This window comes from Curcuma longa, chromosome 2, assembly GCF_044706935.1.
Source record: "Curcuma longa cultivar G26 ecotype Majalengka, Jawa Barat chromosome 2, ITB_CL_G26_1.1, whole genome shotgun sequence".
NCBI classification, from domain to species: domain Eukaryota; kingdom Viridiplantae; phylum Streptophyta; class Magnoliopsida; order Zingiberales; family Zingiberaceae; genus Curcuma; species Curcuma longa.
In genome coordinates this window covers 420,858-430,518 of record NC_133862.1, presented here as the reverse complement: position 1 = coordinate 430,518, position 9,661 = coordinate 420,858, and the positions used below count along the sequence as shown (strand labels likewise).

Genomic DNA, 9,661 nt, shown 5'->3' with positions numbered 1-9,661 from the left:
TGAAATTCGATCCTTGTCTACTTCAGCAATTCTGTGATTTTAGGTATGCTACAAATCTTATAAAGATGAGCAAATAATTAACATATCACACAACCGATTCGATCGATGACCACTTGAATTAAACCTATACATAGCAAAACTCAATTGAGAATAAATCTCAAGTTGATATTCTTTCCAAAGGTCTTGGGTGGATCAAATAAACACTCATATATATTCTAAGTCTTAAGGACATATTGTGATATGAGTCAATAAAGGGACTATAGTAAGCATAACTTAATTTTAGAATAGTGGGTAAGTTTAATTAATATTGCTAGAAATCACTTGAATCTTATGAACCTAAGCTAATGAAGAGTCTTTTTTATGAACCTATGGAGTTTGACTACTTTGTGTTAGGATTGGTATAGTAGATGACCAAATAGTTAGACAAAGGTGAATGGCGATTGACTTGTAAATAAAATTTATACTACTATTGCTAATCCTTTAGCAAGGTCACACAAAATAAGTTATGTGGCAAAAACATTTAAATTTAGAGCTTATCGATTGCTAACAAGATGATGTAACATGGTTCAAAACCTTCATTTCCATTCCATGGCCTATGATTGATCGATGATTCACTCTTAAAATACCACTTTCTTTCTCCTTCATGGATAACCTCCACAGGGAGAAATCTTTTACAACAAGAATCTTACAATGAAGCTTAGAGGAAAACAAAGAAGATTACAAGACAAAGACTAAATAAATTCAAATTAATATTTTTCCCCTAGCTTTTAAACATCTCTTGGTCTTTCTTTTATAGCCTTTAAACACTTTAAACTTCACTTGTTGCTTTATTGATCTATCATCGATCAGTCGACTAGATCTGTTATCAAAAAATCAATTTTATAGTTGCTTTAGCCTATAGTTTGCTAACGACTACTTAAGTCTATTAAATTTCATCATCAATTGACATTTTATTGCAATCCTTAGGTTATTTGACTATTGTAATGTAGTATTGTTTGATCAACAACTTTTAGATTTCCTACCATAACATTGGTCTATTGAAATTCATCATCAGTCGACTATTCAATCAACTCAGAAATGAATAAAAATATTTTGTTCGTTGGCTAAGTAGCTTGAGTCAAACTCATTAGTTGATTAGATCACTTAAAGTTGCTTCGAGTCTTGACTATAATCTCTTAATAATTGAGTCTTTGTTGAAGTTGAGATTGACTCTCTCCTAAGAATATTTATCTCACAACTCACATAAGAACTTACCTTTCGTAGTTTGACCTCACCACCAAGGGTCATCTCCTACTAGATTTCTAGTTCCTCAAATACACCGAACCCTTGGTCATTCCACATATCATCCTTCAATTTCAGTAAAAGGTGGAATCCACCATCCCAGCAACCCCATACGGTCGGCTCCACGACTATCTGTGATGAGGTAATCAAAAAACTACAGTTAGCCACGACAGAGGAGGGCATTACCTCGGCTTCGACGAGATTCGATCATTGCCCACTTCAGCAACTCTGCTTCGTCGTAACCAACTCAACTATGCCCCGAGAGCCACATATCATCCTTCAAGCTTCACCTATGCAGTTCATCTTCTTCAACCTTATATTATCAATATTGTGCCTCGATATCTTGTGATCCTTCAAATGTCTTATACCATCCTTCTTTGATCTTTAACAGTTCTCGTGCTATTAAACCACTTACATAATAGATGATGTTGGCTAGAGTGGGACTTATCGAGAGAGTACTTAAAGCTCAATTTATGATCATAAACACCTTATTGGAAGGAAAAAGTGGACAAAGGAGCCAGAAGTGAAATTTATGGTAAATGAAAAAGAAAAAAAACAATCTTATATGTGGATTGTGAAAGGAAACAATTTAAAAAGCCGACCTTTAGAATATTCATTTTTATTTAAATTCGAACTCTTTTTTATTTGTTCACTTAACTATTTTATCACTGTACCACATTCGTAGAGATAAAAATATTATATTCTTTGAATATATAAAGAGTATATAAATATTAAAATAATAATACTGGAATAAAAATATTTTTTATTTTTAGGTAAAGGGGGTATCTTTTATTTATTTTATGCCCATTTCAAAATATTCTAAAATATTAATTCAAAACTCAATTTCAAATGAGCTTGAAGGCGGTTAGGGTTTCCTTAGTCGGACTATAAATACGTCGCCCAAACTCAAGCAGCCTTCTTCTCAACTCAACCAGGATCCCGTCGGCTTCCGGCCATCTCCGTCTTCTCCCGGCTTCCTCCCTTTCGTTCATTCATCGTCATCTCTTGCGATCTCGCCGATCATCGAGGGTTTTCGTTCCATTCCGCTGAAAGCTGTGGATGCATCATTTGATTCTCGAGGAAAGAGAACTGCAGCAATATGGCGGAGATCCACTCTTTGATTTATCAAAAAACTCCGATCGCCCGTCGTTTATTTTGCTTTACTTTGTCTGTGATGATTTCCGTCGATTCGTGCAGTTGTTTCTGCGATTTGGGATGTGATGCAAGCAATTCGGTCCGTGTTTCTGAACGCATTGTGACTGAATCTTCTATACCAATTCTGATCCCAAAACAAACCAATTGCGGTTGTTTGGCGACATTTATTCAGTTCTTTTTGTCTTCGATTGTTGCATTTTGTGGATTTCCCTCTTTTCCCCCAATTTCCGCCATGATCAATGATGAAACAGTCTTTGTGTAGTTATGCTATTAACCTTAGATCGATCGATTTTTTTTCAGTTTTTGAAAATTTGTTCGCTTTATTTTGCTCAATTTCAGATCCGGATCAGATTCAGATCGAGAATTTTCAGTCTTCTTCCTTGGCTACAGATGATTTGTGTGCTATATACAATCGTTTCAAGTTCATGTTTGTTGTTGTTATTTATTATGCATGTGGAATCAATCCCAAATCCAGCGACCTACCTCGAGGAAACGCCAAGGAAAAAATCGACAAGATGATGGACAAGAGACAGAAAACAGATTTCAAGATTCAAATCGTGGGACAAGAGGATCATTCAAGCGTGCACGGTAATAATTGATGGTCAATTTTGTCATTCAGTACTGTGACTGCAACATTGCATGAAGCGGGGACCTCGTTCCTTTGCTATTTGGGACTAGCAATCCCCTGCATCGCTTACATTCTCCTCCTCTTTTCATTCTTCACATTCTCTACAGTCTTCCATTCACTTCTCATCTTTCTGTCCACTCCGACTTTAAGCCGCCGGCCATGGCCATGCCCTCCACCAACCCCACCACCTCCTTCCTCTTCTTCTGCCTCCTCTTCACCGTTCTCGTCTCTGCTCTCTGCCGCCCTACAGGTCAAAACATCCAACACTAGTTTCTCAGGCTGATTGAACTTTGAACTCACATCGCCAATTTGCTTACAGGCTTCGGAGGGCAAGTCACTGATCGCTCAAGCCTTTTCCCACCGCGCAAGGACGTCGTCGCAGCTGCATCAGCAGTAAGATCATTTCCTACTCGTAAATCTTCTTGCTCGACCACATTTTCTTTACACATATTTTGCCGTTCAGGAGCTGATGGCAAGGAGTGGAATGGCCAAGCGAGAGTTGATAGGCTCGACGGCTCCAACCTGCACCTACAACGAGTGTAGAGGTTGCCGGTTCAAGTGCAGCGCCGAGCAAGTTCCGGTGGACGCCGGCGACCCCATGAACAGCGCCTACCGCTACCGGTGCGTCTGCCACAGGTGATCTATATATATCTTGTCAGTCTTGCAGCTAGCCATTAATTAATATTGTAACTCGTCGAGCTTCTTGTTCTCCTTCATGTCTTTAATCTATGTGAAGAACTAGTCTTCCTTCCTTAAAGATTTGATTTTGTCACTGAAAAACTCGAAAAGTTCTAATTTTTTTGCACACTATTGCTGTTGGAGGTAAAAACTCTGAAGATTTAGGTTGTCATCAATGAATCAATCCTTTTATTCTGTACGATTGAAGGAGTAGTAAATCTATCTAGGGAAGGGAGACTTCTTTCTTTACTGTGCCACCCATTTAGGTTTGAATTAACCTGAGGAATGAATGCATGTGATGGAACCTTGTAAGCATGTAATATTGCCAGAGACAGGCTTTTGTGCAGGCACCATGAGATGTACCTTTGTTTTCTGATTTTTCACATCGAAGAAAATAGAAAAAAAAAAGAATAGAAGAAGAAGAAGATCTCCTTACCTATATATTTAATGAGTTCTTTCTTATGAATTTGTAACTTTATTGGTCATATTAATTATTTTGCTTTTCACATTTTATGAGTTTTTTTTTGTTTTGCATGGCCATTTTATGAGTTTCTAATAATTAACTAATGACAAATGCCTTTTTTTTAATGTATATTCTATTTCTATAGGAACTTAAGTAGAGTAACATGTATATTTTGTATTTGCCACTGATGTGGTGAACTAAGAGGATTATAATTTGAATCTAGATGACTAGTTCTTGGGAAAAAAAATTTTAGAAGTGAACTTCTTCAGTAAAGATGGAATCTACCACCTCAATATAGTTTCACACGGTGGATTTTACAATCATTTATGAGGAGGTATATTAAAAAATAATAGTTGATCGTTGATCATTATGAAGAGGGCATTATCTCAATTTCGTTCTTTATTTAATGGTGAGGATTTGATTATGGAAATGATTTATTTATGAAGTTTGATTTAGGAGGACCTTAACACCTCAATGATACTCCTCCACATGTATTAATATGATAACGTCTTTGATTCTCGGTCACCATGTCCTGGTCAGTCCCGCATTCACCGTGATTTACCTCTTCACAGATGGTCGGAGGGCCGATCGTGTGGAGCCGTTAAGTTGACGAATTCCAACCTTTTGCAGCATGATAACGTCTTTGATTTCATCTCTTTTTATAGATTTTTTCTTTCTCTCTCTCTCTTGTATACTAAAATAGTAACAAATCTATGCCTTTGTACAGCGTAATAGAGTCGGTGAGTAACCCTACTCTAGTCGCTAGCCCTAACACACGTCGTAACCCTACTCTAGTCGCTAATAACCCCATCCTATTTCTCTGCGGTGCCGGCCCATGCGCCTGCGAATGCGGTTCATGCGGGCGTAGTCTGCCGTGCGGCGGTGGCAGTAGTCCCGTGACGCAGTCCGCATGGACGGTTGTGGTCTGAATGGCACGCAGACCGAGGACGCAGTCCACATGGCAGGGTGCGAGTGCGGGGGGGCGTATGCGGCCAGCCCAGCCCGGCGCAGAGCCACAGCCCTCTCATGTGACACGATGAGCTCCCTCGTGATGCCACAGTGGCATGGCATGGCATGGCATGTGGATGATGCCAGCCAGTTCTCATCTTCAAGCGGCGAGCACGCTTGACACGTGCGCAAGTGGCCGGTGCACGTGAGGGAAGCGATGATTGAGCTTCCAATCACAATCGTGACTAGCGTGGACTCGGCCCACAGGCACCCAGAGACAGCCTGAGCTGCATTGTGCAATCTGTTAACTAACTATGGGCAGGACTTGGTCCATTAAGATTGGTTTGTTTTTATTTTCTACAAAAGGTGGAATCCGCTACCTTAGCGGTCCCATACGATCGGCTCCACGACCATATGTGAGGAGATAAATCGAAAAACTGCAGTTGGTCATGACGCAGAAGTGGTTTGTTTTTATCGATCCATATATAACTCTTCAAATCGATTAATCCTAAAGATGATCAATTCGACAATCATGAAATTTTTTTTATCGGCCATCAGCTTAGTATCATGAGTGATTTGAATACCGCAGACATATGAGATGCCCTGCGTGAGAATCAAATCCTTGTATGAGAACTTGTCCTAACTTTTACCATCACACCAAACTTCGGAGGACAGTCCATTAACATTAATGCCACTGGGCTAGAAGGGGTTGAATATATGCATACATTTAAAATTTTAGAATATTGGATCATTTTTTTTAGTTGACACTAGGTATTCAACTTACGTTGATTAATTCTAAGGGTGACCGATTCGGTCCTACAGAAATTTTTCATCAACCACCAAGATTGTGTGAATCATGAGGTTGACCTTTTCCATCAGGCCGATATTCCTTGAGTGCTCTAGTCCAAGTTCTTCATTCTAAACTCCCAAAACTTTTTATCTTAAAAAAAAATGGATCCACCGTGTCAATGACCTCTTAGAGTCGGTCCCATGACTATAGATGGAGGTAAATTTAGATAAGACAGGAAGTACATGGTGAGATGAATGACAAGTCGTGAATTCCTACAAGATTGATTCCTGACTATTACATCAGAAATATCATGCACCCATTGTTTACGCTAGGCCTTGGGACCAAAATTCTCTATCTCGAGCTCCTTGAACGAAGGTGGGCGTCGATCATTCATGTTGCAATTGATGGTCCATAATGGTTAAGTGGTTATTAACAAAAAGCTTCCATGATTAATAATAAGACATCTAAGTAGATGGGCGATCGAAATACCATTCAAATTACCTTCACTTCACTAAGTTCGGTTTCGTCTTTGGTCCATTTACACTTTTGATTTTTCTCCCCTTCTTATCCACTAGGAACTTGAATCCTTGCATAATAGGTTGCATCATTGCGAAATTCGTTCAAATCATACTTTCATCCTTCTCTTCCAAATATTGAAGTCTTCTTTAGGATGGTGGTTCATATGTTATCTTGGCCATCATTATGTTGCTCTCTTGGCGATTAGTCCAATAAAAAACACTTGCTTTGAATGGACCATTTATCGGGGAGGGTGAATAGTCGACGTGGTTCTCTTTCGTCTTTTACTCTACAAGACGAGTTAATCTCAATAAAAATATAAGTAAAACATAAATATAAGAGAACAAACTCTAATATGTTGATGTAATGTGGTTTCTCACTTCACAACTTAGATCCTTTAGGCAGATTAATTTGAGAAAGCCTTTATATTTTTATTCTTTTTGGTACAAACTCAAAGGTGGAGAAATCTTTTACAATGCTCAAGAGTTACAAGGAATTACAAAGGAGAATAAAAATGAAAAGTACAAACTATTCTAATCGGATTTATTCAACTCTATTTCGTTAACCTTGAAGCCTCCTCTTAAGCCTCCTTTTATAGCATTCGAGTTCTTGCTGTAAATGTTGTCTGTTGCCTCATAGTCGACTGGTCTATCGCAATCAATCAACTGCTCCTCGCAATTTGACCATTATCGAGTAGTAATGACTTTTTTTTGCTTTCAATGTGAGGCATCAATTCATTGAAAACTTACCAACAAAATTATTCAATTCATTGACTATATGAATACAATTATTACCTATTAGACTGAACCTCTAGTCGACTATTAACCTTTAAACTTTGAATTTATTTGGGGTATTAAATTTCTCAGTCTTCAATCGATTGATCTCCAATACGAGTCTACTAGCAACCCCCGACCATGACTTTTAAGGTAGAGTCTTTCTAAGTTGAGTTCTACCCTTCCCCCCAATTAGTTCAAGTCACTTAACCCTTACAGTTTACTAGAGACTTATCATTGTAACTTGACCTCGGATTGAAGCCTTCTCCCTTCAAGTCCCATGTCCTTTAAATGCTCCCAAGCTCACGACTCCTTTCTATGTCATCCTTCATGTGCTTCCCTTAGCTCATCCTCGCTGTCTCTCCTGGTCCTACAATCCCTTGATCTGTCTCAAGTAGTTTTCTTCGATTTCTATGAAACTCGAGCTATTGAACTATCAATTTGGTCACACTAGGCCAATACCCTAAAGTTGCTTCATGTGTGTTCCTGCAGTACCTACACACTCAAACACATACATCAAATACAATAGAAAAAAATCTAACTAAAACCTTTGCTTGCACATGAACAACCAAAGTCATATCAAACCACTTGGGGAATTATTACATCAACAATGTTGGACTTTATCACTATCAAACATTTAATTCTTCTTGATTTGTTAGGACTTTCTTCACTATTAAATATCTAATCTTTCTTGACCTCCCTAAACTACTATCATCACCAAAACATCTAGTCCTTTTTAATTTACTTGTCGAAATAAGACGAGATCGACCTCGTCTTATTTTGACTTCATCGATTGTCAAATATTTAGTCAATTTTGATTTTCTTAACATATCCCAGCAACAAACATATTATTTAAATATCAAACACAAATACAAACCTTGGTTCATCAAGACCAAACTAGGCTTGATTGCACCAATACCTAATATAAGTGACTTACCTAGACATCCCACATCCTAATTTTCGATAATTGTTATCCATTTTTATCAACGAAATAGTTTTTTGGATCAACTAAATATTTTTATTTGGTCAATCAAACTCTATGGATAAATAATTCAAATGATTGTTACATAATAGTTAGCCATTTGGTTGATCAAATAGGTTTCTTAGGTGAACTAATGGTTGCATATAAGCCTAAATTTGAAGTTTTATCGGTTGAAAATCACTTATAAATATCCCCTATGAGTAATAATTCAAATGATTGTTACATAATAGTTAGCCATTTGGTTGAACAAATAGGTTTCTTAGGTGAATTAATGGTTGCATATAAGCCTAAATTTGAAGTTTTATCATTTGAAAATCACTTATACATATCCCCTATGAGTCTTTGCTCAAAAGATTTCTGGGGTGGCTGATTTCACCTTTTACTGAAATAAGAAGAGATTGAGAGTTATTTTTCTTTTCTCTTCTATAGATTAATTCTATATCATTGTAAATGAGATGCTTTAAAGTTTGATTGCACTAGAGTAACATATAAACCATTGAGTAAAAATTTAGAAGGATCTCTACAAAAAAAAAACAAACTTTTACAATTAATTCTTTTTCTTTGTCTTTGTTATTGTTTTGTCATTACAATTATATTAAATCATCTTGTTGCAATTACTTTTATTTTTTTCATTATAATTTATTTACAAGTTTTATTGTTGTAATTAATTACAATTTTTTTATTATAATATAATTGCAACTATCATTTCAAGTTTTTTCTATAAATTATTTTTTAATTTATTTTTTCCTATAAATTACTTATACTTTGGTTGCATTTTACATACATGCAATCGTAGATGGATCCAAGAATTAGAGTTGAGAGAGATAAAAAAATTTATAATCTTTAAATCATAAAAGTTCAGTTTAAAGTGTATAATATTTTGATTAATCAAATAATTTCAACAAATTTTTTAGTGGGCTACAATATTTTTAAATTACAAAATAAGTCAAAGATAAATATATTCCTAAGAGTATAAAATGTTTAATTATAATTTCATTCTGATTTGGGTTCACCAATACCTTTTTTCTTGATTAAAATAAATTTTTTAGGTTCATCACAAGATTTAATAAAACTGATTACATGTGTAATATTTGTTTTATAATTTAAACTATAAGAGAGACATCATTCAGGTATGATCATGGAAAAGGCTCTCCTCAAGCGAACCGGCCTATCCTCTACTACATAAGTACATAAGGGGCTTACATGATGGTTGGATGCGGAGACACATTTGGCTGTGAATTCATTCCAACGTGGCAGATAAAATAATATATCTGCATGGCCTAATCAATAGTTCAAGTCACACACTCCCATAATCCACCCTATACTCGGAAAATCTACTTCAACTATTTATATCAAATCAAATAAGGAATACAATATTTTGAAGTTGAAGAAAAATATCCAAATAACATGTCTTACTTTTTCAATAATCCATATTTCTAGCAATGAT

General features: G+C 36.4%; 1 pseudogene; it reads left to right on the top strand.

Annotated features, from left to right (window-relative positions):
* Positions 1–2,455: 2,455 nt before the first annotated feature.
* On the top strand, positions 2,456–3,704 carry LOC141818560 (uncharacterized; annotated as a pseudogene).
* The last annotated feature ends 5,957 nt before the right edge of the window (positions 3,705–9,661 follow it).